The sequence below is a fragment of the Pan paniscus genome, chromosome 16, assembly GCF_029289425.2.
Source record: "Pan paniscus chromosome 16, NHGRI_mPanPan1-v2.0_pri, whole genome shotgun sequence".
Lineage (NCBI taxonomy): Eukaryota > Metazoa > Chordata > Mammalia > Primates > Hominidae > Pan > Pan paniscus.
In genome coordinates, this window is record NC_073265.2 from 87,545,163 (window position 1) to 87,572,240 (window position 27,078).

The 27,078-nt window shown below is 41.5% G+C and overlaps 1 long non-coding RNA gene and 1 pseudogene across 2 annotated transcripts; both read left to right on the forward strand.

Moving 5' to 3' along the window:
- The first annotated feature begins 3,771 nt into the window (after window positions 1-3,771).
- LOC117976117 (uncharacterized) lies at window positions 3,772-24,899 on the forward strand. 2 transcript variants are annotated; one of them, XR_004666722.3, is made up of 4 exons: window positions 3,772-3,984; window positions 7,364-7,433; window positions 7,755-7,880; window positions 10,030-11,017. It is a non-coding gene; the product is annotated as an uncharacterized LOC117976117 (long non-coding RNA). The 2 variants fall into 2 exon arrangements; XR_004666721.3 differs by lacking the exons at window positions 7,755-7,880; window positions 10,030-11,017 and adding an exon at window positions 21,418-24,899.
- A 1,825-nt stretch (window positions 24,900-26,724) lies between these two features.
- Window positions 26,725-26,822, forward strand: LOC112437223 (U6 spliceosomal RNA; annotated as a pseudogene).
- The last annotated feature ends 256 nt before the right edge of the window (window positions 26,823-27,078 follow it).

A 27,078-nucleotide genomic window follows, 5' to 3' on the forward strand; every position in this document is an offset into this window, starting at 1 on the left:
AAATTGTGCCCGCCTCCCCATACTTTTATGTGGAAGTCCTAACCCCCAGTGCCTCAGATTGTGACTGTGTTTGGAGGTAAGGTCTTTAAAGTTAAAATGAGGTCTTTTTATGTATTTATTTTATTTATTTATTTATTTATTTTTGAGACAGAGTCTTGCTCTGTCACCCAGGCTGCAATGCAGTGGTGTGATCTCGGCTCACTACAACCTCTGCCTCCTGGGTTCAAGCAATTCTCATGCCTCAGCCTCCTGAATAGCTGGGATTACAGGTGTCCACCACCTCTTCTGGCTAATTTTTGTATTTTCAGTAGAGACAGGGTCTCACCATATTGGCCAGGCTGGTCTCAAACTCCTGACCTCAAGTGATCTGCCTGCCTCGGCCTCCCAAAGTGCTGAGATTACATAAAATGAGGTCTTTAGTGGGGGCTCTAATCCCAGATAATTGGTGTTCTTATAAGAAGAGGAGATTTGGACACAGACATGCACCAAGGAAAGACATGTAGAAGACTTGCAAGCCAAGGAGACAGGCCTCAGGAGAACCCGCCCTGCTGACACCTTGATCTCAGCCTTCCAGCCTCCAGAGCTGTGAGTAAATAAACTTCTGTTGTTTCAGCCACCCATTCTGTGGTACTTTGTGATGGAAGCCCTAGAAAACTAATATACCACTTCTTCTAAATGGCATGTTTGGGTGATAAAAAATTCAGAAGTTCTTTTTTCCTCAATGGAGGCTAAAATAGAAGATAGCCAGCCAGGCTGGGGGTGTTGGCTCATGCCTGTAATCCCAGCACTTTGGGAGGCCGAGGTGGGCAGATCACCATGTCAGGAGATCAAGACCATCCTGGCCAACATGGTGAAACTCCATCTCTACTAAAATACAAAAAATTAGCCAGGTGTGGTAGCAGGTGCCTGTAGTCCCAGCTACTCAGGAGGCTGAGGCAGGGGAATCGCTTGAACCTGGGTGGTGGAGGTTGCAGTGGGCCGAGATCGCACCACTGCACTCCATCCAGCCTGGTGACAGAGTAAGACTCCGTCTCACAAAAAAAAAAAAAAAAAAAAAAAAGACAGCCATAAGCATTTTCCAGGTTGACTCCAATTTGCCCCCTAGTTTTGAAGGAAACATTTTGTTTTGAAGTGACCATGGTCAACAGACAAACCTGGCACAGAGAGAGGCCGGGAGCTCCCATGTGCTAGCATGGCTGGACCCAACTCCACAGATGCATGTATGCCTGCAGCTGTGGATTTTAAAATCCACATGGGATCCCATCCTTCACCTGAATGTGGGAGGAAGAACACAGCACCTTCCTTTGGCTGTTCCTGGAATACCCAGTTGGAGCATGAGGAAAGTCTTAGAATCAATGATACAAACCAGTCATAGATTGGTTTATTCCAGCCAATTCCCCTATTACAGAGCATGGGAATATTACTTAGACTCTGTTTCTGGAACTCAATAAAGTGATAAAATCCATTATCTTTATTCAAATACAAAAGAAACCTTGAGATTTTATGACTCCGTAACGACTTTTACGACTCCTGGCATTTGAGTCACTTTGGAAATCAGCCTCATGCTCCAGCCTCCCTGACCTGTGGCAGGCTCTACCACATTTCTACAACCAAGCGGCCAGTAAAGATGAAAGCGATTCTTTTGTCTGAGGAGCTGGCCATGGGAGCGTATCAACCACAGACATGACCTCAAGTAGGAGCGGGGTTGCCAAAGAATTACAAATGTGTGTGTGGCGTGTGTGGTATGCGGGTGTGGTGTGGTATGTGTGTGAGAGGGTATGTGAGTGGTATAGGGTGTATGTGATAGGTGTGTGTGTTGTGTGTGTGGTATAGTGTGTGTGGCCTGTATGAATAGTATGTGTGTAGAGTGTGGGTGTGTGATTATGTGGGGGGCTGAGTGGGTGTGTGGTGTGTGTGAGGCTGATGTGTGTGGTGTGTGTCGTGTATGGTGTAGGGTGTGTGTAGTGTACATTAGGTGTGTGAGTGGTGTAGGTGATGTGTGTGTGTGGTGGAGGATGGGTGTGGTGTGGTGTGTGTGGTGTATGTATGTGAGGTGTGGGCATGTGGTATGTATGTGTGTGTGGTGTATATGGAGTGCGTGTATGTGTGGTATATGGTGTGTGGTGTGTGTGTGTGGTGTATGTGTGTGTGATGTATGTGTGCTGAGTGTGTGGTGTGTATATTGTGCACACATTCACATATGTGCATAATATGTGACTCACTTATATGTGAGTCAGGAGGACACAGGCATGGTTTTCTTGCCTATATACACCACATACACCATATACCTATATACCTATATACATGTGGTGTATATAGAAGGGAAATGTATGTGCTGTGTGTGCTGTGCATAGTGGGTGGTGTAGTGATATATGCATATGTGGTGTGTGTTGAGTATATTGGGTGTGTGATGTGTATGGTATATATTGGGTGTGTGTGGCATGTGCTGTATGTGTTATCTGTGTATGTGGTATGTGTGGTGTGTGTAGCGTATATGGGTATTTTGTGTAGCATACATGGTGTATGTGATGTATGTGTATGTGGCATGCGTGGTGTATATTGGGTGTATGTGTAGCATGTTATGTATGTTGTGTGTGTACGTAGTATGTGTGATATGCGGTGTGTATGGTGTACAATGGGTGTGTGTGATATGTGTTGTGTATGTAACATGTATATAGGTAACATGTGTACATGGTGTTTGTATATGTGGTTTGTATGTGGTGTGTGTGGTGTATATTAGGAGTGTGTGTGTCGTGTGGTGCATGTGATGTGTGTGTGCTGTGTGGGGTATGTGGTGTGTAGTGTGTTGTATATGTAACATGTGTGGTGTATATTGGGTGTGTGTGGCATGTGTGGTATATGTAATGTGTTTGTATGAAGTGGCATACATTGGGTGTGTGTGTGATGTGTGGTGTATGTAACATGTGTGGTGTATGCAATGTGTGGTATATGTGTAGTGTATGTAATGTGTGTATGTGTGTATATGTGGTGTGTGTGGTGCATATTGCGGTATGCGTGGCATGCAGTACATGTTACATGTCTGATGTATGAGGTGTGTGTGGTACATGTGTTATATGCAACATGTGTGGTGTAGGCAATGTGTGATTGTGTGGCATGTATGATGTATGCAACATGTGTGGTGTATGCAATGTGTGTGTATGTGATGTGTGTGGTATATACAGGGTGTGGTATATGCAACATGTGTGGTATATGTGATGCATGTGTATGTGATGTGTGTGTATGTGATGTGTGTGGTATATATTGGGTGTGTGTGGTGTATGTAACGTGTGGTGTATGCAATGTGTGTTTATATGGTGTGTGTGGTGTACATTGGGTGTGCATGTGGTGTGTGGTGTATGTAACATGTGTGATGCATATGTGGTATGTGATATATATTGGGGGTGTGTGGTGTATGTAACACGTGTGGTGGTGTACGTGATGCATGTGTATGTGGTGTGTGGTATGTGGTGTGTGGTATATATTGGGTGTGTGTGGTGTGTGGTGTATGTAACGTGTGGTGTATGCGATGTGTGTGTATGTGATGGGTGTGTGGTGTATGTGAGTGGCTGCTCACACTCAGAAGCTATCTGCTGTCCCCTTCCTAAGGAGGGCAGTACACCAATTTCCCAGGGCAACTTTCTGGGTGCCCCCGCATCCTGCACATTCCCTCAGCTGGGAAGCAAATGGCAGGAAGGGGAGGGGAGGTGGAAAGAACCTGGGAGACAAAGGGCCTCTGTTGCCCTTCCTCACTCAGGCACAGTCTGGGGAAGACTTTGGCCACAGCCCACACTAGAAGGCTGTTTACCAAGCCTGCTGGAGCCTCTGAAGGGCAGCAGCCAGCTCACACCCCATGCCCTGGATGGCGAGAAGGCACAGGAGACCGCAGAGCATACAAACAGGGCAAGAGGAAACCATCTATCAATGACCAGGGACCAGAGGAAGCAAAGTTCTAACATCTCGCTCATGCTCTCCCAAGGCCCAGAGGTGAGTCTCCCTTTGCTGTGCTCAGCACTGGATCTGGGTTCCAGGGGAAGTTATGGATCATCTCAAGCCTCAACTCCATACTCTGATGACTTCCCCTCATGATAAGGTCAAGGGCTGTGCAAACGAAAGGGACAGACTTGTCGACACGGATCTGATGAGAATGTATTACCACGGGAATCAAAACCAGGTCAGTTCAACAAACACTCTGTGAGTCTCTACTAAGCATCAGGCACTGGGTCAGGTGCTAGGTACTCAGGAACAAATAAGACAAGGTCGCTGCCCAAGAAAATTTCACAAGAAGATGGGTGCATAATCTCGAGATTAGTGTTAATGTGGAATAATGCCCAGGGTGCCTGGGGATTAACCCAGGAGTTTAAGAAAAGCTTCCTGGAGAGTATCGTCTGAATTCATACCTGAAAGATGAGTAAGACCTGGCCTGACGATGACAGGTAAAGAGGAGAATCCCAGGAGGAGGCAGGATTGTAAATAAAGGCGTGGAAACCTAGAGCCCTAGAGCGTATGGGGAACTGCCAGCAGCTTGGTCTTACAGGAGCACAGTACGTGAGGTGGACAAATAGAGAGGCTGTGGAGTCAATAGATGGATCAGAGCATGGGGAGGAGTGTTCAGAGTTGCAATTTAGGGTATTGGTGAGACTGAATTGTGGCAGTTAAGAAGACCAACTGGAAGGCACAGGAGCTTTCTGGGTGACAAAGGTAGCAAACCTGCTCAGGTTCACCTGGATACAATGGAGCATTAGACTGCAAGAATCGATGCCTCAGTTTGGATGTTCCTGGAACAAGGGATCAAGTGCACGATTATCCCCACTGCCTTGCGGAAGAAACTCCGTGAGAGGCATGATGCATGACATCCTCTAAGCTGTAATTGTACAGACTCCAGACACCTCAATTACTCACCCACAAAGACTGGTTCAACTACTGTGTGGGAGAGAACTGCCTGATCACAGGGTCTATTGCAAATTAGCCAACAGAGGCATCGTTCCCATTTAGAACAGGCAGAGAGGAAGGCTCACTTTAAGCCAAGGGGAAAGGCTGACATGGAGAGGGGATTAATGGTATCTCATAAACATAACAATATCTCCATCATGTGAGAAGGAGTCAAAGAACTCCTCAGTAAGGCGATTCCCGGTCGCCTAAAGCATCCCTCTGGAAAGCCTCAAATATTAATAGAATATTTCTCCTCTCTTTCTCTGTGAGTCCACTCTCCTCTCCATTTGAGATGCCTGAGTATTGGCCCTGATGCCTGAAGAGTGATACATACCACTAGCTGATGCAGGGACATTACTCTGAGCCCTTCTTTTCACCTGCTTTTTCTTTATGTTTCTGGAATGACTCTGGAATCCCCTGTAGCTTCTCTCTTAATCCCCCAGGAAATACTGACCTTATCTCTCAGTCTCTATTTTTACTACTTAGTCAAAAAGAGGCCAGCTTTTCTTCTTCTTTTTTTCTTTTTCCAAATTTATTCCAGTGGAAAATGAACATGTAACAAGGGATAAGTGTTTATAGTCATGTAAACCAAGTCCATAGGACACAAGAAAAACGCCAGTGTTTGGTCATGTTGCTAAAGAAATAATGACACCAATACAAAGAGGTGTCTAAAACACCCGTCTTTCATCCAGGTAAAACAACAACCCCAATCATCGATTGTCTACCTGAACACAAAAGTTACTGATTCATTAGTATAGTTCAGACAGTTTGTGCGATACATACACGGCCTAACCCTCTCTACCTGGCCTTTGTCTTGTGATTCCTTAGTGACATTCAACAGAAGACCAAGTGGCTTTGACTACGCGAGACTCTGAGCACCTTCAGAGAGGGAGACAGTCCCAGAGATTAAGGCCATGACAGAGTCAATGGGTGTGGGGGAAGCCAAATTAGTCACTGATAGTTTGGCTGTGTCCCCACCCAAATCTCAAATTGTAGCTCCCATAATTCCACTGTGTTGTGGGAGTGACCAGGTGGGAGGTAATTGAATCATGGGGGCAGGTCTTTCCTGTGCTGTTCTCCTGAGTGAATAAGTCTCAGGAGATCTGATGGTTTTATAAAGGGGAGTTCCCCCCCACGTGCACTTCTTGCCTGCTGCCATGTAAGATATGTCTTTGCTTCTCCTTTGCCTTCTGCCATGATTGTGAGGCCTCCCCAGCAATGTGAAACTGTGAGTCCATTAAACCTCTTGCCTTTATAAATTACCCAGTCTCTGGTATGTCTTTATTAGCAGCATGAGAACAGACTAATATAGGCATCAAGAATGCCAACACTTAGAATCCTTCAGGGAGCCTCATGTCATCATGGCAAAGTTGCCATTTTCTGCTTGCCAGCCCCATCCCTACTCAAGCTTCACTGTCCGTCATTTGAGTGACAATATTAGAGGCTTGTAAGGAAGTGCCAGGCATTTTCTAGTCACGGAATCTTGAATTCAGGGCCTTGCAGTTTTAAAAATCAGTGTAGAGTTTGAAAAGTCAATCACATTACTTTTCTGGGGGACAACCAATATCTTCTTGTGGCTGTGTCGAGCGTGAAAGAAGCTGAGCATACGTGGCACCGTGAGATACCACAACCGTGAGAATAACTACACCTGTGTCCTGGGCTCCTGCACTTGTCAAACACCACCCAGAGGTTTATATTTATTAGCTTGTTTGACCCTCATCACAGCCCGGCAACAATTATACTATTATATTCTGCACTTTATAGACCGGGAAACCGAGTTACAGAAAAGTTGAGAAACATGCTAAGCCTACACCTTAGTCAGTGCTGGAGCAGGGATTCAAAACCCTACAGTCATGCTCTCAACCAGCCCTGGTTTATCTGCTGCCTCTGCCATTCTCCAGGTGTCACCTTGAGAAATGTTCATCGTTTCGAGCCTCTATTTCCTCATTGACATCACCAGATAATTAAATTTCCCTCATTGATCAATTCTTAGGATTGGAGGGGATTATGCATGCTTGGGCACAGGGGGCACCCCCCATATTGACCGCTCAATACGTTGCCTGTTTCTATCACTGTCTCCAGCTGGCCTTTCCAGAGCACCCAGGCACATCATGGTTAAGGTGAATCACAGTGATGAACCGTCCTGACTCCATGCAGCTGGGTCACAGCGCCTGCTGTCGGTGGGGTTTGGTCCTGTGACTTCCAATCCCAGCATGAGTATGAAACCACTGGGCTCTTCCTCTCTACTGGCCCAGCTTAGGGGTCACACCAGCCTCTAGCGATGTCTTAGTGTCAATGGGGGATGCTGCCTGTCCTTTTAAGGGGCTTCTTTAAAAAACCTGAAAAAATTTGGGAGTTATGTTCCAAAGCCTATAATTTTAAGTTAGATGGTCTCAAAACTCAATTTCTGAATTTAATAAATTCTTTCCTTCAGTTCCAGCTGCTCTGAAATGACTCCCATGTCTCCTGATACAATTTCTGGCTCACTAGATAGCCTGAATATTGTAAGTACATCTATACCTCTAATACTCCCCAGATTTACTGAGAATCCATCCAGTCATTTGTGTATGATGATAAAATATTTATTTATATGAATAAGTTATTTATATAAATATGTAAGATAAGTACCTTACAATTTTTCTCAGTGGGCTTAGTAGAGATGAACAGAGAGAGTTGGTGACAGAGCCTTGTATAAATTCTGTAATGAAGTTTGTACAGACCCGACATTGGTTCTTCCAAAAACAATTATTTAAAAATAACATGTTCTTCCCATAGGCATCTTTTCCTTCCCATTTTATGTCACTGTAATTATTTATACTCCACAGCACTCCTCTTCTTGGTGGATACCAATGCACTTTGAGAAGAAGCAGGAATGCATGTATTTCTAAACAATGAACTTTGGAGAAATTAACAGGCAAAGGATCAACTACTACTAATATAAAAATGAAAAGGTAAATTAAACCCAAAAAGAGATAGCTGCTTGCCTGGTCTGCCTAAAAGGGAGTCAATCTCACTTTAAATCAGATCACTCATTTTTTCTTCAATATTTCAAAATGTAAAAATTTAAGATACAAATTCAAAGAAGTAAAACAATCTAATTTTCAGCATCCCACTTATATCTTAGCCTATTTTAAACTTACTTCTAACTCTTTACAATTTTTTTAAAAATTATGCTTTCTTAAAAAATACACATAGCTAAAAGAATTCAGACAATTATGGAAAAATATGTACACAGATAAAAGTGAAAAAAATATTCCTTCTCTTAGAATTGGCCACCATGAATCTTTAGGAGGTCACTAAGCATGTCAGCAAAGAGCAGGAGACAGGCAGGAGCCAGCCTGACTGCCTCTGGGTCTCTCCTGGTCCAGTCACATGTGTCCAGGCAGGACACAAATGGTGTCTCAGTTTCCTCATCTGTAAATGAAGATGATGATGATAGTACTTACACCACAGGGGTTACTGTCATGAGCTAACCCACATAAAACACCTAGCAAATACATGACATAAATGTTAAATATTATTACTACTATTATTACTATTATTATGACTATCGTTATCTTTCTATGCATATACAGAGCTAAAAGGATAGAGAGCTAGTCAGGAAAACTGTTATAAATATTAGATCATTCCCTAGATTGTATTTTTATAAAAATTATTGTATTTAATTTTTAGCTGAATTTGAATTGAAGTTGAAAATGGAAAGACTAACTAAAGAGACACTTCACTTTGAAATAAATGTCTCTTTACCACACAAGTGTTATTTCCAAAAAGATCTTTCTAAAGTAAAAAATGAAGATTAAGGAAAACAAAGGAACAGTCAGATCCATTTTAAACAAATCTTTATGCTTCAGTTTTAGACGTGGGCTCTTAGCAATTCTGCCAAGATCCAATTGTTTGTTATTTTAGAACATTTTTAAATGATTTGCAGGCACATCATGTCTGCAAGATGATCTGGACCCATAATTCTTATCATTATTAATAACAAGTTTTATACTTAAATGGATTCAATCCTCACTACAAAGCCATTTAACACATTTTCTCCTGCTCAGTTTACTTTTTAAAAAACCCTTTGGTTAGATAAGACTTACACAGAGCTATTTGCTGTTTGTTTTGGTTTTTATTTTTATTTATTTTTAAAATTTGTTTGTTCATTTTTTTTTTTTTTTATTGAGACAGCGTCTCTGTCTGTGTCCAGGCTGGAGTGCAGTAGTGCCATCTTGGCTCACTGCAACCTCTGCCTCCTGGGTTCAAGCAATCCTCCTACCTCAGCCTCTTGAGTAGCTGGAACTACGGGCACGCACCACCATGCCCGGCTAACATTGGTATTTTTTGTAGAGACGGGGTTTCACCATATTGCCTAGGCTGGTCTCAAACTGGGCTCAAGCAATCCACCCACCACAGTCTCCCAGAGTGCTGGGATTACAGGCATGAGCCATTGTGCCCTGCCTTGTTTGTTTTTTTAATTTCCAAAATGTTTCAAAGATGTTCACTTGAGTTATTTCATGTTTGACAATATTTCCTTATTACCTTTAGATTTTGAAGGCACCTTGGCTATGAATAACCAAGTGACTCTTTTAGTGAGTCTTTTTGCCTTAAGACTTCATGTTTTCTTGGTACAGGCAATCAGTATAGAAAAGTCTGAGGCCAGCTGAATTTTTTTCTTTGTAGTAGCAATTTTACTTTTCTGCCTGGATTCATGGGAAAAAGAGTATTTAAAAACACAATAGCTTAAGTAGTAAGTGTCTAAGTATTAAGAATTCTGGAACAATTTTTTAAAAATATGGTATGGTTATTAGTTCTTTCAGAAAATTTTAAATATCAAATATATTTTTCCATTTGTAGGGTTTTTTGGTTTTTTTTCAGAGACATCACTTTACCTTATGTTGAATGGTGCACAAACATATTAGTTTCTCTCCTATTTTAATATTTTTGCCTTTATCACTTACAATACTCAGTGATTATATTAGGACTTTTCTTCACATCACTAATTTGATTTTTTAGACTTTTCCCTGTTCTTGGTGTTTCTAATTTTTTAAAATTATTTTTCATTTTCTTATTAAGGCATTATTTACATGCTATAAATTCACCCTTTTAATGCAGAGTTCTTCACATTGATAAACAGTCCTGTAACCACGACCACGATCAACATGTAGAACAATCATTCATCTTCAAAATATTTGCTCACACCCTTTTGTGGGCTCTGGCAACCACCAATCTGTTTTCCGTCTGTATCGTTTTGCCTTTTCCAAAATATTATATAAATGCAATCATATATTATGTAGACTTTGGCTTCTTTCATTTAGTGTAATACATTTGATATCCATTCATGTTGTTGCTGGCACCAGTAGCTTGTTCTTTTTATTGCTCTATACTATTACATTTTATGGATGTACCACAGTGTGTTTATCCATTCCCCTCTTGAGGGACATTTGAGTTATTTCCAGTTTGGGTTGATTGCAAATAAAGCTTCTATAAACATTTGGCTTTAAGTTTTTGTGTGAACACAGTTTTCATTTCACTTTGTAAATCTTTTGCCTATTTTACAATTGGATTTCTTGTTTTCTTATTCAATTTTGAGTATTCTTTACATATTCTGAATGTAAGTTCTTTACTGCAGAAATGATTTGCAAGTATTTTCTCCCAGTCTGCAGTTATCTTTTTATATTTTTAACCAAATTTATGTTTGAGTTCAGTAACAACTGGGTTTTTGCTTATGTCCTACGATCTGAAAGTTCTCTTCTATTTAACTGCCTTTGACCATTTCATCTTGAGCTAACCCGAATTTTCATTCTTACTAAATTGCTCTGTAACATAAAACGATTGCTAATAATTTCCTTTCATCTCGTATTTTCTTCTAGCTTGGCTTCCTCTTTTTTTTCACACCATGTTCCTCTGGCCCCCACCCCCACATACATGGTACTTTTGCACCTGAAAGAGGTTGACTTGGTCATCATATTGCATTTTCCATCTGGCTTATGTTTGCCCAACTCTGATTAGGCACATGTTTGCTCTGATAAAGTCTGGGTCACTGTTTTCTCACTGATCCATAATTTTCAGATGAGTGAATATATCATAGTCCACTCATTTTCTCTACCCCAAGAACATGTTAGAGGTTCAGGGAATGCTAAACGAATGCTGCTTTTTAATTTTCCTTTCTTTCTTGTTTTAAAAAGAATGCCTGCATTCAGCTCTCCCTCCAAGCATTTGTTAAATATTCTTTACCAGGACTCATTTCATCTGGTTGGTGTGGGAGTAGGGGGTGGTCCCACTCCCATTGGGAATACCCCCAATTCCCTGTGTAGTTGCCATGTCCTCTCTTTGGATAAAGAAAGTGACTGCTCTGTTGATCACATGTCTAGTTTCATACCTGTCTCTCCAACAGCCACCTCCACTTATCTCTTAGATAAAGAAAATGTAAAGAGCTCCTTTTCTTTGGAGATAGGGGTACACAGTGAGAATTTTAAGGGCTCTGACCACTTAGCGTGGCTTCTGAGGGTGGAGAGGGGTTATTAGGAACCATCCCCACTGAGGTCTCTCTGTCCTCTCCAAGACCTTCTGTTTTTTCCTTGGCCACCAGGCTTTGGACTTTGTGGCTCCAGGCTAAGCTTTTCTTCATTTGGTTACTGTTGGTCCAAAACTTCACAATAATTTTTTATTACTCTTTTGTGCCTTTTATTAGACTTAGGAAAGGAAAATAGCAATTCACTCCTTACTTCTGACATTAATAAATTCAAGCCAATGCTTAAAATATTAAAATACTTCTGCACCTACCGGAAATAGTCACTGTGCTAACCCCACTCATGCAACCCCCCAAATCCTTCTCCATAGCCCTGGCTGCCCTGGCTTTTGCCCCCTAGAAATTCTCTACCTCATCTCCTGTTGATCCAGTTCCCAAAAGACTCATGCCTGGACCATCAGAGGACTTCTAGGGCCCTGTACCAGTACTGCTGGTCACTGCTGAGTGTGCCTGCATTGGTTGGTACCCAAGTGAGACTACCTGCTAAACATTTTCAGTGTCACCCCTACCTGTGATTACCTCTCTCATGACACTATTTTACCCAATTCTGTCATCTCACAGTCTGGAATGAGTTCCTTGAGGGTAACACTTCAAGTAAAAAACATTTATTTAACCTCTTTTACATGCCATGTTCATTTTCCATTTAACCTTTCCCAAGATATAGCAAAGTTGGTATCCTAACCCCATTTTACAGATGAAGAGCCTGAGGGCCAGGGAGTTTTGGCAGCCTGTGCAAAGTTACTTTGCTAATAAGGGCCTAAAACAAGATTTAGATTCAGCCATGTTCCATCAATTGCCTAGGAAAGATATTTCCAGTGGAATGTTTTTAGAAATAGTACTGTGGAATAGGAGCGACCTCCATATGATAAACGGGGTGACATTAATTTCTTATAACATGCGTGCTCCTGAGGTTTTTTTTTGAGGACTTAAAAAAAATCTTTATATCTGTTAGAACATAGCAGACTGCTTACTTTGGGAGGCCGAGGCGGGAGGATCACGAGGTCAGGAGATCAAGACCATCCTGGCTAACATGGTGAAACCCCGTCTCTACTAAAAATACAAAAAAATTAGCCGGGCGTGGTGGCGGGCGCCTGTAGTCCCAGCTACCCGGGAGGCTGAGGCAGGAGAATGGCGTGAACCGGTGAGGCGGAGCTTGCAGTGAGCTGAGATCGCGCCACTGCAGTCCGGCCTCAGCTAAAGAGCGAGACTCCGTCTCAAAAAAATAATAATAATAAATAAATAAATGATTGTTAAATTAAGGCAAGCAAGGATGAATGAATGGATGGATTAACTGATTGATTAGTTGATTAATTACTGTTTCACAAGGCACATTATTGGGAATATGCAAAGGCAGTATAGTTGAATGAAAGGCAGTATGTACAGCATTTTAGAGTGCAGACTATGGACTTTCCCATAGTATGAATAAAATAGAATTTACTTGATAATTCTCTATTAATAGACACTTAAGTTGTTTCCATTTTATATTATTCAATTAATAATGATGAATATCTTGTATATATTTTGGGAAGCATGTGTGGATGTTCACATTAGGTTAGATTTCTAGAAATAGAATCATTTGCTCAAAGGCATATGCAAGTTGAACACACTTTGATACTTTTCAATTTCCTTCCAAAGTGGCTCCTACCGTTTTATACTGCTGCAAACAATTTTTAAAAGAGCCATTTACCCACACCTTTACCAATGATGAGTACGTTTTATCTGTACAATTTTTGTTAAAAATATCAGTGCTTCTTATACCAGTCAGAATGACAAGTAATAAAAAGTTAAAAAATAACAGACGCTGGCAAGGTTACAGAGAAAAGGGAACACTTGTACACTGTTGGTGGGAGTATAATAAATTAGTTCAACCATTGTGGAAAGCAATATGACGATTCCTCAAAGGGCTAAAAGCAGAACTGCTATTCAACCCAGCAATCCCACTACTAGGTATATACCCAGAGGAATATAAATCATTCTACCATAAAGACACAGGCACGCAAATGTTCACTGCAGCACTATTCACAATAGCAAAGACATGGAGTCAACCTAAATGCCCATCAACAACAGACAGAATTAAGAAAATGTGGTACATATGCATCATAGAATACCACTCAGCCATAAAAAACAAGATCATGTCTTTGCTTGAACATGGATGGAGCTGGAGGTTATTATCCTTAGCAAACTAACGTAAGAACAGAAAGTAAAATACTGCATAGTATCACGTATAAGTGAGAGCTAAATTATGAGAACTCATGAACACGAAGAAGGGAACAACAGATGCTGGGGCCTACTTGAGGGTGGAGGGTGGGAAGAGAGAGAGGAGCAGAAAAAAAAATAACTGTTGGGTGGGTACTAGGCTTGATACCAGGGAGATGAAATAATATGTACAACAAACTCTCATGACATCAGTCTACCTATGTAACAAAATAAACTTTTATTTTATTACCTATATAACAAAATAAAACTTAAAATATACCTATGTACAATAAATATATGTATATAATATATAATATATATGTTATACAATATATACTATCTATATATGTATATAATATTCTATATAGCTAACATATTTCTACATAGCTATATATAATATACATATGTTATATATTATTATATCTATTACATATGAATATTACATATACACATATATTCATGCCTTATAGCATTCATTTACATTTTCTGGTTTACCAGTGAGGCTAAGCAAAATTACCACTATTAATAGTTGTCCTTTTTTTCTGTGAATTGCCTATTTATACCTTTTGTTCATTTTTAATTCAGTTGTTTATCATTTTATTAATTTATATTATGGATGTTAATCAGTTGCAACCAATTCATTGGCCCAATGATGCCCCTGATTATTACTGTTATTTTACTTTGTTAAAAAAAAAAGTAAACATTTTTAATCTAATGATTGTTTTAGGGTGCAGAAGTTTTTGGTATTTTTTTTTGTAGCTAGTTGATCAGTTTTTTCCCTTGTGGCTTCTGAGAAAAATAGTGATTATAAAAGTATTCTTCTAAATTTTCTCCTAATAGTTTTATAGTTTTGGCTTTCATATTTAGATCTTAAATCCATCAACATCATTCTTTGTGAGTGTGTATGTAATGAGAGCAAGAGGAAAAAGAGGAAACAGATGTGTACTAATGTCTAACTTTATTTTCTAACTTGTTTCAACACTGTATACAGGTACTTTTGCTTAGAAAAAAAATCAAGAATCCATGGAAAACTAACTAGAACCTTTTTTTTTTTTTTTTTTGAGATAGAGTCTTGCTCTGTCACCCAGGCTGGAATGCAGTAGCCCAGTCTCAGTTCACTGCAACCTCTGCCTCCCAGGTTCAAGAAATTCTCCTGCCTCATCCTCCTGAGTAGCAGAGGCTACAGTCATGTGCCATCATGCCGGCTAATTTTTCTATTTTTAGCAGAGACAGGGTTTCACTATGTTTGGCCAGGCTGGTGTTGAACTTCTGAGCTCAGGTGATCCACCTGCCTCAGCCTCCCAATGTGTTGGGATTACAGGTGTGAGCCACCGTGCCTGGCCCTAACTAGAACTATCTAATAAGACGGTTTTTTAATGTATCTAAATATAAAAGGCTTTCATTAAGCAGTCATAAGCAATCTGTAATTAATGAGAGTGTTATCTCTGTCCAGTATCTAATTATTTTGTTTTGTTTTGTTTTTTGAGGCAGAGTTTTGCTCTTTTTGCCTAGGCTGGAGCTAATTGTTATCTTTGTAAATCTTGACTTACTGCCTTGACCAGGGCTCAGTACAATGTTAAACAACAGCACTGGTAATATACCTTTGATTTATTCCCCTTGGATGAGAAGGCTTCTGTTATCTCATCAGTACATATATTATTTGTTGTAGCTCACTGATTAATAACCTTCACCCAGTTAAGAAAGTTCTATTCGATTCCTTTAAGAACTCCAAATTCAGAAAGCCCTATTCCTGACTACAAATCATACATCTGGCCAGGTGCGGTGGCTCATGCCTGTAATCCCAGCACTTTGGGAGGCCGAAGCGGGCAGATCACAAGGTCAGGAGATGGAGACCATCCTGGGTAACACAGTGAAACCCCGTCTCTACTAAAAATACAAAAAAAAGTAGCCGGGCGTGGTGGCGGGTGCCTGTAGTCCCAGCTACTCGGGAGGCTGAGGCAGGAGAATGGCATGAACCCGGGAGGTGGAGCTTGCAGTGAGCCGAGATCGTGCCACTGCCCTCCAGCCTGGGCGACAGAGGGAGACTCTGTCTCAAAAAAAAAAAAAAAAAAAAAAAAAAAAAAAAAAAAAAAGTCTACATCTACACTGGCCTCTCTGAAAATGGAAGAATAGAACAGTTTTCTCATAGTCTTCAATTAATTGCCTATTGAAGACCTACTCTTTCCCAGGGCGTCCTGAATTCTGGGATAGGAATTAATCAGAGGTTCTGTGGGAGGGCTTTTCTCCCACCTGTAGGGCTCGTGTGTCCGCAGCTTTGCTGTTTTGTGTTCCATCTTCCCTTTATGTCTTCTAGCTTCAGAGATTCCTCACTGTCCTCATCTGCAGGGAACATACCTCACAGCTTTTGGCATGGCATGACTGTGTGTTTATTTTTACTCCTACATTGCTTCTGTGACAAATGGTGGAATATGATTTAACAGTTTTATGTATTTTAAAAATGTAACAAAGTATTCTAGATCTCTCTCTTCTCACAATGTCTCTCAGAAATCTAATTACATAAGAACTGCCTTGTTCTTTTTAATGACTACATAGTATTCCCTTGTATAGCTGTCTCATAATTTATAATAAAACCAGTCTCCTACTGAGAGATCACCTTTAGGTTTCCTCCAATATTTTGCTATTACAATCAATCCTGCCACAAAGATTCCTGGGTAAACATTATTTTGCACATGTAGAAGTGTATTTGTGAGAAAATATCTATAATGAAGTTTCTAGGAAAAAGGTATATGCATTTTTAATTTTGAAAGATATTGCCAGACTGTCTTCCATGTAAGTCATACCACTTTAGAATGCCTATCTGGGAACATTTTTTCATTTTCTCTTTTAGGTTGTCTTTATCTTATTGATTTGTAAAAGCTTATGTATTTTTGAAATTAGCTCTTTATTGGTCTTATGAATTACAGACATTTCCCCTGTATTTTTTAATGTTTTGATTATTTTTAGCTATGTGGAATTTTTCTACTTGTATGAAGTTGAATTTATCAGCATTTTCATTTGGGGTCCCTGCTTTTGTGTCATGCTCCAGAAGGTCTTCCATACCCCAAGACTGCTTTTAAAATTTCTTCTGTGGTTTACTTTAAAAGCTTTATAATTTTACCCTTAGCATTTAAATTTAATACATCTGGAATTCACTGTAATATAAAGTACAAAGCATGAATCCAACATTTTCTCATCCCGAGGGACAGCTCCAGTACATTTATTTTGAATGCTTATAAGCCATTTGTACCAGCCTCCCCCTTAGCCAGGTGCTCTCCATTTACAGGAGTTCTTGAACAACCCCAACTCCTCTCTCTCAACACATGCAGTGACTGCTAATTAGTCCAACATGTGAATGGTCTAAGGTATCACTCCTACGTCACCAGTGTGTCTTTCTCTCCAGAATGAATCCCATCAGCATAAAAAATGTGGTCATATTGCCCACTAAAAACCAAACACATTTAAACGAAGTCCGCCACCACCCACCCTCTCCCTACCCCAGGTTTCCTCTGAGCGTCCATGCACCTTTATAAGATGACTCCTTGAAAGAGTTGCCTGTTGTCTGCACTGGGCTGTCTGTGATTCCTCTCCTCTGACTACACTCTGTCTCCTGGACCCAGAATCAAAACAGGGCTTGGCAAGGACACCAATGACCTCCCTAGGCTAATGGTCTCCAGTGGCTGGGTCTCAGCGGTCTCCACGCTACTTGATCTATTGGAAGATCAGCAGCATAAATCTCTCCTGTAGAAATGCTTCTTGACCTGATTGTAGGTCATGGCTCTCCCTTAGCCCTCTTTCTCTTGCCTGCTGTTCCTTCTCAGTCCCCTCTCCCAGTTTCTCCCCATCTGCCTGTTAATTATCTATGCTCCAGGGCTGAGTCCTCAGACCCTCTCCCCCCTCTTCTATCCCTTCCCTCTCCCTTGGTGAGCTCATCTAGCCTCCTGGTTTTAAACAGCATTTAAATGCCAAGGACCCTCAGGGTGATGTCTCCAACCCAGACCTCAACACTCAGCACCAGACTCCTGTATAATTGTCTATTTGGCATCTCCACTCTGTGTCTAATTGAACATCTCAAATTAACACTTTCAAAAACGAATCTCTATTTCCAGCTCCCAAACCTGCTCCTTCCTTTCTTCCTCCACCTAAATAAATGCCAACTTCATCCTGGCAGCTGTTCAGGAAAAACCCTTGGAACCGTCCTTGGCATTTGTCTTTGTCTCACATCTCATATTCAATCAATCACCAGTCCTATTGTGTCTACCCTGAGAATGGATTCAGAAACTGACCACTGCTCACCATGCCTGTCCTAGGCCCCAGGCCCCAGGTCCCAGCCTCCAAATTGGTCTCCTGCTTCTGCCCTTCCCCACGGCCAGAATGTGGTCCTTTGCAGGCAGGTCCCAACCTGTCACGGCTCTGGGAATGGCTCCCTCCAGTGGGTCCCATGCAATTCGCATGGCCTCTAAGGCTTTCGAGGACCTACCTCAGAGGTCTCTATTCTCACCTCCCACAATCCTCCCCCTGCTCCCTCTGCAGCCACCACGCAGGACTTCTCTACACTCCTTGGATATACCAAACACCTCCCTGCAGCTGTGCCTTTGCACCTGCTGTTTCCTTATCCTGGAATGCTCTCCTCAGGTGGCCACGACTCACTCCCTCACTTCCCTTATATAAAATCCCTGATCTCTGCTCAGCATCAGATTCGAGTGGCCTTCCCTCATCTCTCTAAAGCAGCAGCTTCCACCCCAACACAGGCTATCCCCTCCCCAGCTCACATCTCTCCATAGCACCTAGTCCCTTCTGTATCATGTGCCAGTCTGATTTCTCTAACTCCGCACCCTAGATGTGAGCTTCTTGAGAGCTGAACTTCCACAGCTGAATTCCTAGTATCTCAAGCTTGCCTGGCTCAGGGGAGGCATTCATAAGCATGAGCTGAATAAGGGAAGGAATTTTGTCCAAGGAGCATCTGCTATATATCCTGCCTTCTAAGGCACAGTGAGTAGATGTACAGTCAAAGGGACTCAACTTTCATAGTTCAGTTAAAGGAACTCTGTGCTAGAGCAAATAAAACTCCATTATATTCCCATATTTGGTATAACCAGGTGGAAGCCTTGGATAAGTCCATTTATTGTCTAAAATTCCTTGCCAGAAGATAAACTTCATCCTACAATCATACCCAGTTCACTGGAATTTGGGTACAAAGTGTGGGAAAATACATATTATAAAAGCAGACTTTTCAACTCTCCCCTGACCCTAATCCTCCTTTTAGTCTCACTACCTTGTGAATGGTGCCTGGATGGAAACAGCAACCCAGACACCCTTCTCCACACCTCTCCAACATCCAAGAAGACACCAATAGAAGCTCCTTCATTTCTCTCGATTCTATTTCCTTCCCACCTTTCCGGGTACCTCTGTCTTAGAGCAGCCTCATTTGTGCGGATTGCTGAGAGAGCTCCCTAAATGGCCTCCTAACCTCCAGTGGTGCTTCCTTTCTGTTGATGCTTCACCCTGGAGTGCAAATATGTCCCAGTCCCTCCCTTGCTTGGAATCCATCAAATGTTCTTCCCTTCACGTCAGGTTCAATCTCCATGAATGATCACACAAGACTCTCCATGTGGCTGAAGCTTCACTGTGATCATGTACTGGACTCATTACCTACGTTTCTCAAAACCCATGGTGCAATTCCAGACCTCGGTGCCTCAGCCTGTGCCACTCTCTTTTCCCAAAGCAGCCCGGCTTGTCTCACCTCCCTCTAATGTCTGCCTTTGCTGTCCCCTAGCTCCTGTATTTCCTTCTCTCAAAGCCCTTTCCAGAAGGCTATAACGCTAGCTGAAGTGTCCACCTCCCCCAGCTAGACTCTGAAAGGAAATAGCTCTTTCTACTCCCAGCCCTGCAACCAACCATTATGGGCACTTGATAGGTGTAAAATGGGCCGGTGAAGGTGTGGAAGCACTTTGAAATGTTTATAAAACACTAAACAGGTATCACCAAGGTATTGTTACTGCAGTGTGGAAGACTGTGCAGAGGAAAGCTGCCTGGGAAAGATTGGTCCGTGTGCCTTTAGTGCCATGCCTCACGTGCTTCCAGCCAAAGTCACATTATCCATTTTGCACTTATCACCTCATTCATTTCACAACTGCCCCTTTGCCAAAATATCCCCGGGATGCTGTCTGCAAATCACAAAAGTGGTTATTCAGCTTATTTTGGGAAGCCAAAACAGAAGCCCATTTCAATTTCACTGTTCAAATAAACATTCTACCTACTGGACTTTGATTCCAGCTGGAAATGGACCAGGTAGCTATGTATTCTCTCATGTTTGCAAGAGGGGAAGTTGCTGGCCTTGCCATTTACTCCTTTAGGTCAGCCAAGGACCAGGACAAATGTACATTACACACTGAGCATACATCTGGAAAAAGCAAATATCAGAAGAAAACACTGTGACCTTAAGAGCAATCCAAAGCACAGAGCCCTGAAAACCTCCTTGCAATTCGGGTTTTTTCCTACACAGCAACACATTAAGTTGGACCATTAACCCAAATGAAAGGTTTCAGATTTATTTCATTGGCAGATGGAAATTAAGTTGCAGAAACATATCCAGCACAGGCTAGAGTATATTTAATTTCATTTATTTTTAATTACACAAGTAATACATGAATATATTGTCACTATAAAAATTCAAACAACACAGATAAAGTTAACGTCACTCTTGACCAGTCACTACTCCACTCATTCCCCCTGCCTGAGAGTTACTGCTGCTATCAATTTGAAGTGTCATGAGACACACACAGTACACACACACATTCACACACCAAGATATGAAAAATAACTATTTAATCTTAGCTTTAGCTGAGGCCCCAAGATACTAAATACTATATTCTAAAGTAAAATACAAGATCATTATGGAGGACACCAATGGAAGTGGCCAAAAATTGTTATGTGACTCTTAATTCCTGAACTATGTCAAGGACCTGAAAGGACTTTGAGAAGGACATTAAATGGAGAGAGGTTTTGATGAAAGCTGTCAGCCATCCACCTCCATGGAGGCAGTGAGAGATGATGCATTTTTGTTCTGCTCAAACCAAGAAAAGCTTCAATGGGACAATTTTGAGAGCTTGATATATGTCCCTGACACGGTTATACTTGGCCATCTTTTTCTGTATAAGTTTTGCATTTTTGTTTCTCAAAATCCCTTTCTTATTCTCAAGGTTAGGAATATACTCTATTTTTCTGGTGTTTTTATTGTTTAGGCATTTGATTTGCCTAGCTTTTTGTTGTCATGGTGTGATAAAGTGACCTAAATTTACTTTTTGCCAAAGGGATAACAAATTATCTCAACACCGTTTATTAAGTAAGTAGCCCTTCGTTACACTCTGGCTTGGAGGCCACTTTTATCGGGTACTAAAATTCCAAATATTCACTGGTCACTTTCTGAATTGTGTTCCGCAGCATTGATCTACTTGTTTATTCCTTTAAGAGTGCATTTGTTACAATTCAATTGTGCTTCCTTTTCTAGAGGTTGAGAACAGCACAAAAATAATGTTATACTTATCATTGTGTGTTTTCCAGATGATACCAGGCAAAGTAAAACCTGGGTTGTGGTGACAGTAGCACTCGTGTCTGACGTCTGATGCAGAGCCTTCCATGAAGGCAGGTCACAGACTTGCTCTCACCCTCAGCCCCTCTGCATATAATTCTCAGTTTCTCCAGAAAGCATTTTCCCTGTGCTTCAGAGGGACTATTTATCTAACAAAGACATTTGCCATTTTCCATTCCTTCTTTAGCCTTCCTAGGAGATGCCCGGTGGTACGTCGATGAAGCTAACACGGTGCACCCACACCTCCATCCCTGTCCCTGTCCTACCACATGGCTGCCTCTTTTGAGGACTCCACCTCGGTCATTGAATATACTCTGGAGGGCACAGTGATCTAGCCTTCCCATTGTTTCTTCTTTTTGCAGCACTGTCTTCCTTAAAATCAGGCATAAAATCATGGGACTCCAATGGAAGACTCAGGGGACTCTGGCCCACGGCCCAGCAGACAGCCCCTCATGGGCCCAGATAACCCTTCATCCATATGAATTGAGGACTGTAAGATATCCACAGCTTGTTCACTCTTCTGGGCAGTGGGCACAGTGCTGCATCTTTATGAAGCTTTTGTGAGGACTAAAGAGACCCTATATGCTCAGTTCATTATAAGGGCTTAGCAGGTGCTATTAACCTTTCCTTCTCACTGAATCAGGCTGACACCCAGAGGAAGCACTGCCTCCCCTCTGAAGCTTCCTCTACTGCAGTCTCTGTGCTCATCGCAAGGATCTCTCCATATTGACTTATATTTGTTTCTGGTCTTATATTTTTCTCTATGGACAGACTTCTATTTTCAGAAGATAGATATTTAAGTCACAATATTCTGGACTCTGGCTTAGTTAGACCAACCGTCTCTTGATCGTCTGTGGAAACTGAATCAGGAACACCCCAGAGAGCTGGCTCTGGATGTAATTCACAGCTTCATTTAATTATTATCATCAAAGTTAATGAAGGCCATAAACTGTTTCATAACATACCAATGGGAAGTGTGATTGGAGGGAAAGCTGGACACCTCACCATAAAACTGGCACAGCAGAAAAGGCTCGACTAAACAAAACCTTCTTATGAAGAAAAAGACAATGAAACCATGTTCAGTTTAGTGAACCTTTCACACTTGGCAACATGAATGTTAAGTCAAAAGAACAATGGAGCTATGAGTTTTTTTTATCAAATTTTTATTTTGGGTCAAATAAGCAATTTTGTTTGTTTGTTATTAAGTGTAAAGAGAGCTTTCGGTTAGCTATTTAGTTATAACTTTATCTCACCCACTTCTAAAAAAGCGTTGAGGCTACTTGAAGTAAAGTCCTGTAGACGAGAGAGCATAACATTAAAAGATAGAAAACTTAGAAGATGGAAGAGAAATAATTGCACTAGAAACCTGGCCAATATCATGAACAGGCTCCATATAGGGACTCCTGTATATAGATCGCTGTGTGTGTGGATAGTACGTTCAATAAATGTATTATCTGAACTGCTTTTAAAGTTCTACTCTTGGATTCCTGAAATACTATCTCTATGGATTTGCCTATTCTGGATGCTTCATATAAATGGAATCATTCATTACGCAACCCTTTGTGTCTGGCTTCTTTAATTTAGCATGAGGCTTTCCAGGTTCATCCATATCATAACAAGTATCAGTATTTTACTCCACTTTAAAGTTCTGTAATAGTTACTATCTATCTATTTGGTATACATATATGTATATATTAATTTTGCTTATCCATTTATTCATTTATGAACATTTGGATTGTTTCTACCTTTTGGAATTGTAAATCATGCTGGTATGAACATGGATGTACACATACCTGCTTGAGACTCTGCTTTCAATCGTTTTGGGTACATACATCAGGGTGGAATTACTGGATCATATGGTAACTCTATGTTTAACATTTTAGAAAGTGTTTTCCCCACTCTGGGTGGAAAAAGCACAAACACAAACTGTGGAAAACACAAACTACTTTTCCTCTGCTCCCATACCACAACAATTACACAGAAGGCTTCTGTGTCCAAATGCGTGTGTGGTTTTCTCCTACATACCAAGAAAGCAATCAGTTCTGCAGCAGACACTAGCTGGGAATCCTCTAGTTCAATTCAGTACTGACACTATCTACATAGAGTTAGCATAGCTCCCACAAGTTAAGGGCTTAGTCCTACAAAACTGCTTCCACCCTACTTCTGATGCCAATCAGAAGCACAGGTTGTTTTGCCCATGCTTCTGAACTGCTGGCTATAAATCAAGTCACATGATCCCCAACTTAAATTTGAGTAATTTGCTAGAGTGGCTCACAGAACTAAGGGAAACACTCATGTTCACCAGTTTACTTTTAATATAAATGATATTACAAAGGATACAGATGAAGAGATATATAGGTCGAGGTATTAGGGAAGGGGTGCAGAGCTTCCATGCCTTCCCTGAGCACGCCATCCTTCAAGAACCTCCACGTGTTCAGCTATCTAGAAGCTCCCCAAAGCCAGTCATTTTGAGATTTTATGATTGAGGTAAACCATTGGACACTGGTGATCAACTTAGCCTTCAACCCCTTTCCCCTCCCAAGAGGCTGGGAGATGGGGATGAAAATCCAACACTCTAATCATTTCTTGGTCTTTCTGGGGGCCAGCCCCCATGATATGGTTTGGCTGTGTCCCCACCGACCCCCCCAAATCTCACCTTGAATTGTAGCTCCCATAATCCCCACATCATGGGAGGGACCTGGTGGGAGGTCATTGAATCATGGGGACAGGTTTTTCCTGTGCTGCTCTCATGACAGTGAATAAGTCTCATGAGATTTGATGGTTTTATAAAGGACAGTTCCTCTGCACATACTCTCTTGCCTGCTGCCATGTAAGATGTGCCTTTGCTCCTCCTTCATCTTCTGCCATGATTGGAAGACCTCCCCAGCCATGTGCAGCTGTGAGTCCATTAAACCTCTTTTTCTGTATAAATTACCCAGTCTTAGGTATGTCTTAATTAGCAGCATGAGAATGGACTAATACACCCCATTTGAAGCTACCTAGGGACTGTCTGCCACCAGTCATCTCATTAGCACACAAAAAGACATTATTTTGGAGATTTTAAGGATTTTAGAAGTTGTATGTCAGAAAACAGGTCAAAGACCAAGTATATATTTTACAGTATCACACCTACAATAAATACCTAACAGGCAATTAATCATAAAACAAAAGTATGGAAAAACAAAAGTTTATAAGTCAATGTATGTCACACACACACAGGCTGCCATCTGCCTTTTTTTTTTTTTTTTTTGAGACAGAGTCTTGCTTTACTGCCCAGGCTAGAGTGCAATGGCATGATCTCAGCTCGCTAACCTCCACCTTCTGGAAAATCCTAGTGATTCTCCTGCCTCAGCCTCCCGAATAGCTGGGATTACAGGCACATGCCACTATGTCTAGCTAATTTTTGTATTTTTGGTAGAGACGGGGTTTCACCATGTTGGCCAGGCTGGTCTTGAACTCCTGACCTCAGGCGATCCACCCACTTCGGCCTCCCAAAGTGCTGGGATTACAGGCGTGAGCCACCGTGCCCAGCTTGCCATCTGCCATTCTAAATGCCCATGACGGTGACAAGTCCCCCTGGTGTTCTAAGACTAGCACACCCCAGCAAAAGGAACAATAGGGACGGTCTGTTCCACTAATCTTTCATTCCCTCCCAGGCACATCTGATGCCAAACGTGGGCTTTTGATGATAAGAGGCATGTACTGACTTTCCCTGCTGCCTCGAGTTTAGCTAAGAGTAAACTCCAACCCCCTTCATTGCTTCCTACTAACTAAGGGATGAAATATACAGCATGCTCGCATAGGAGACTGGCATGCTTCCCAGGGTCATTCTAAATGGTACCCTTCTAGATATGCAGACACCTAAAAAGAAACGGTAGGGGTTTCTCAGGCCAAGGGTTCTAGGTTGGCATGTGACCTCACCCAGAGAGCGGAGCCCCCTGTGCGGGCTGCATCCAGGTCACAGGGTCAGACAGAGTTCGCTGTGAAGCAAGCTGGTGAGCAGCGTGTTGGGGAGTCCTGGAGAGTCTCCCAACGCCTCCACAATCAGGCCACTAACTTTGCTGACTCAGGAAACATTTTAATTACAATAAACATCCTTCCACTTAATGTATTTTGGGAGTTTCTTTCAGCAAATGTATTAGGGACAAAATGAAAATCACAGCCTTCAGAGAAGAGAATTAGTCATATACAAAATTTTGATCCTCATTCTTAAGCTGCTGGGCCACAGTTGGAGGAAAAGCATCAAGTGTCAGATGGAGAACCCCCCGCCTGGGCAAGCATGATCAACAAGAACTGGATATGTCCAGTAGCCAGAAATCACTAATACATTCCTATCCCTCCGTTTTTCTTATTTCCTACATAGCTAACTTCCTGCTCCACAGGCATCTTAAGAAAAGTAGACCCTCTCTCAAAAACCATTGTGATTCCTCATTAAGAAAGACTAAAGGGAGTTGAGTCATCTTAGAATCTCATTACAATATGATAGAGAATCTTACCTTACTTCCCCTAATATATTTTTGTGTATTAGAAAGTAGATTTTGAAATGTGAGAGTTATTGTCCTTACTCTTTTTTTTTTTTTTTACATGAATGCAAGCTCTTGCATTTCTCAAAAAAGCAAGTACGTAGACAGGTGGTTTCTGGATCTCAGAATATACCAACAGAGAAAATAATTAGAAAAATAATTAGAATCAAAGTTTGATGGACAGGTTATTTAAATCAAGTGCCCTTCCTCTGACTCCAGGCACTGTGTAGACTCACAGTGGAGAAGCTGGTCTTACAGCTGTTACAACATTGGCCAGCCCATTTCACAGGGCCTGGCCTAGTTTTTATAGGAAATGAAGCAGGTGAATGTCAGTGTTTAGGAGCCAAGACTCCACTGTTCTCTTCTGTTGGGAAAATCTCTGAGGCATTGTTTAACAATATGCAAAGTGGAACTTCTTTCTGACTGAGTCATTCTTTTGTTGAGTCCAGGAAATTAAAGAGAACATTATTCGTGTGCTGAAAATGCGGAGTGCATAGTGACTACATGATACATCAGGAGGCTTTGAATTTGTTGATGTGAAGGTAGCAGATGACCATATTAATGTGATGTAGTTACAAGTAAATACAACGCAGAGGGCTAAGTCTATTTGGGATACACAGGTAAGCTTCGAGGACCCAGCCAGGAATCTTAGAGACCTCATAGATTCCCCTAGGAGAACAAATGACAGAATCTGACCAGCTTCCCTGGGATATCGTATAGGAGACACGTCTCCATCTCTGGTCTTCTGACATGGTATCCAGACTTTTGTACTTTGCCACATTCACCTTTTTATAAGGAGATTGTTTTTTTCTCAGATCTCAGAAAGTTGGGGGGAGTAAGTGATGGATTCAACGCACTGTTGCCTGCATTCTTCCCTTTCCCTTCCACATCCCTGTGGGACTGATTCTCCGATCTCTACTGCAGAACTCTTGTATTTTTGATGTGATGATATACCCATAAGAAGCAGTGTTGTGCTAACTTTGGCAGCACATACTGGAATGGTAAGAGAAAATTAGCACAGCCCCTGTGCAAGGCTGACATGAAAATGTGTAAAGCATTCCATTTTTAAAAGTAAAATAAAAACATAAAAAATAGCAGTGTTGACTAGAGAAAAGAAGTACTAGTAACAGTAGCCAGGATAAAAAATAACTGTACAAAAATCAGTAACATTCCTACACACCAACAACATCCAAGTGGAGAGCCAAACCAGGAACACAATCCCATTCACAATAGCCATTAAAAGAATAAAATACCCAGAAATACAGCTAACCTCGGAGGCGAAAGACCTCTACAACAAGAATTTCAAAACACTGCACAAAGAAACC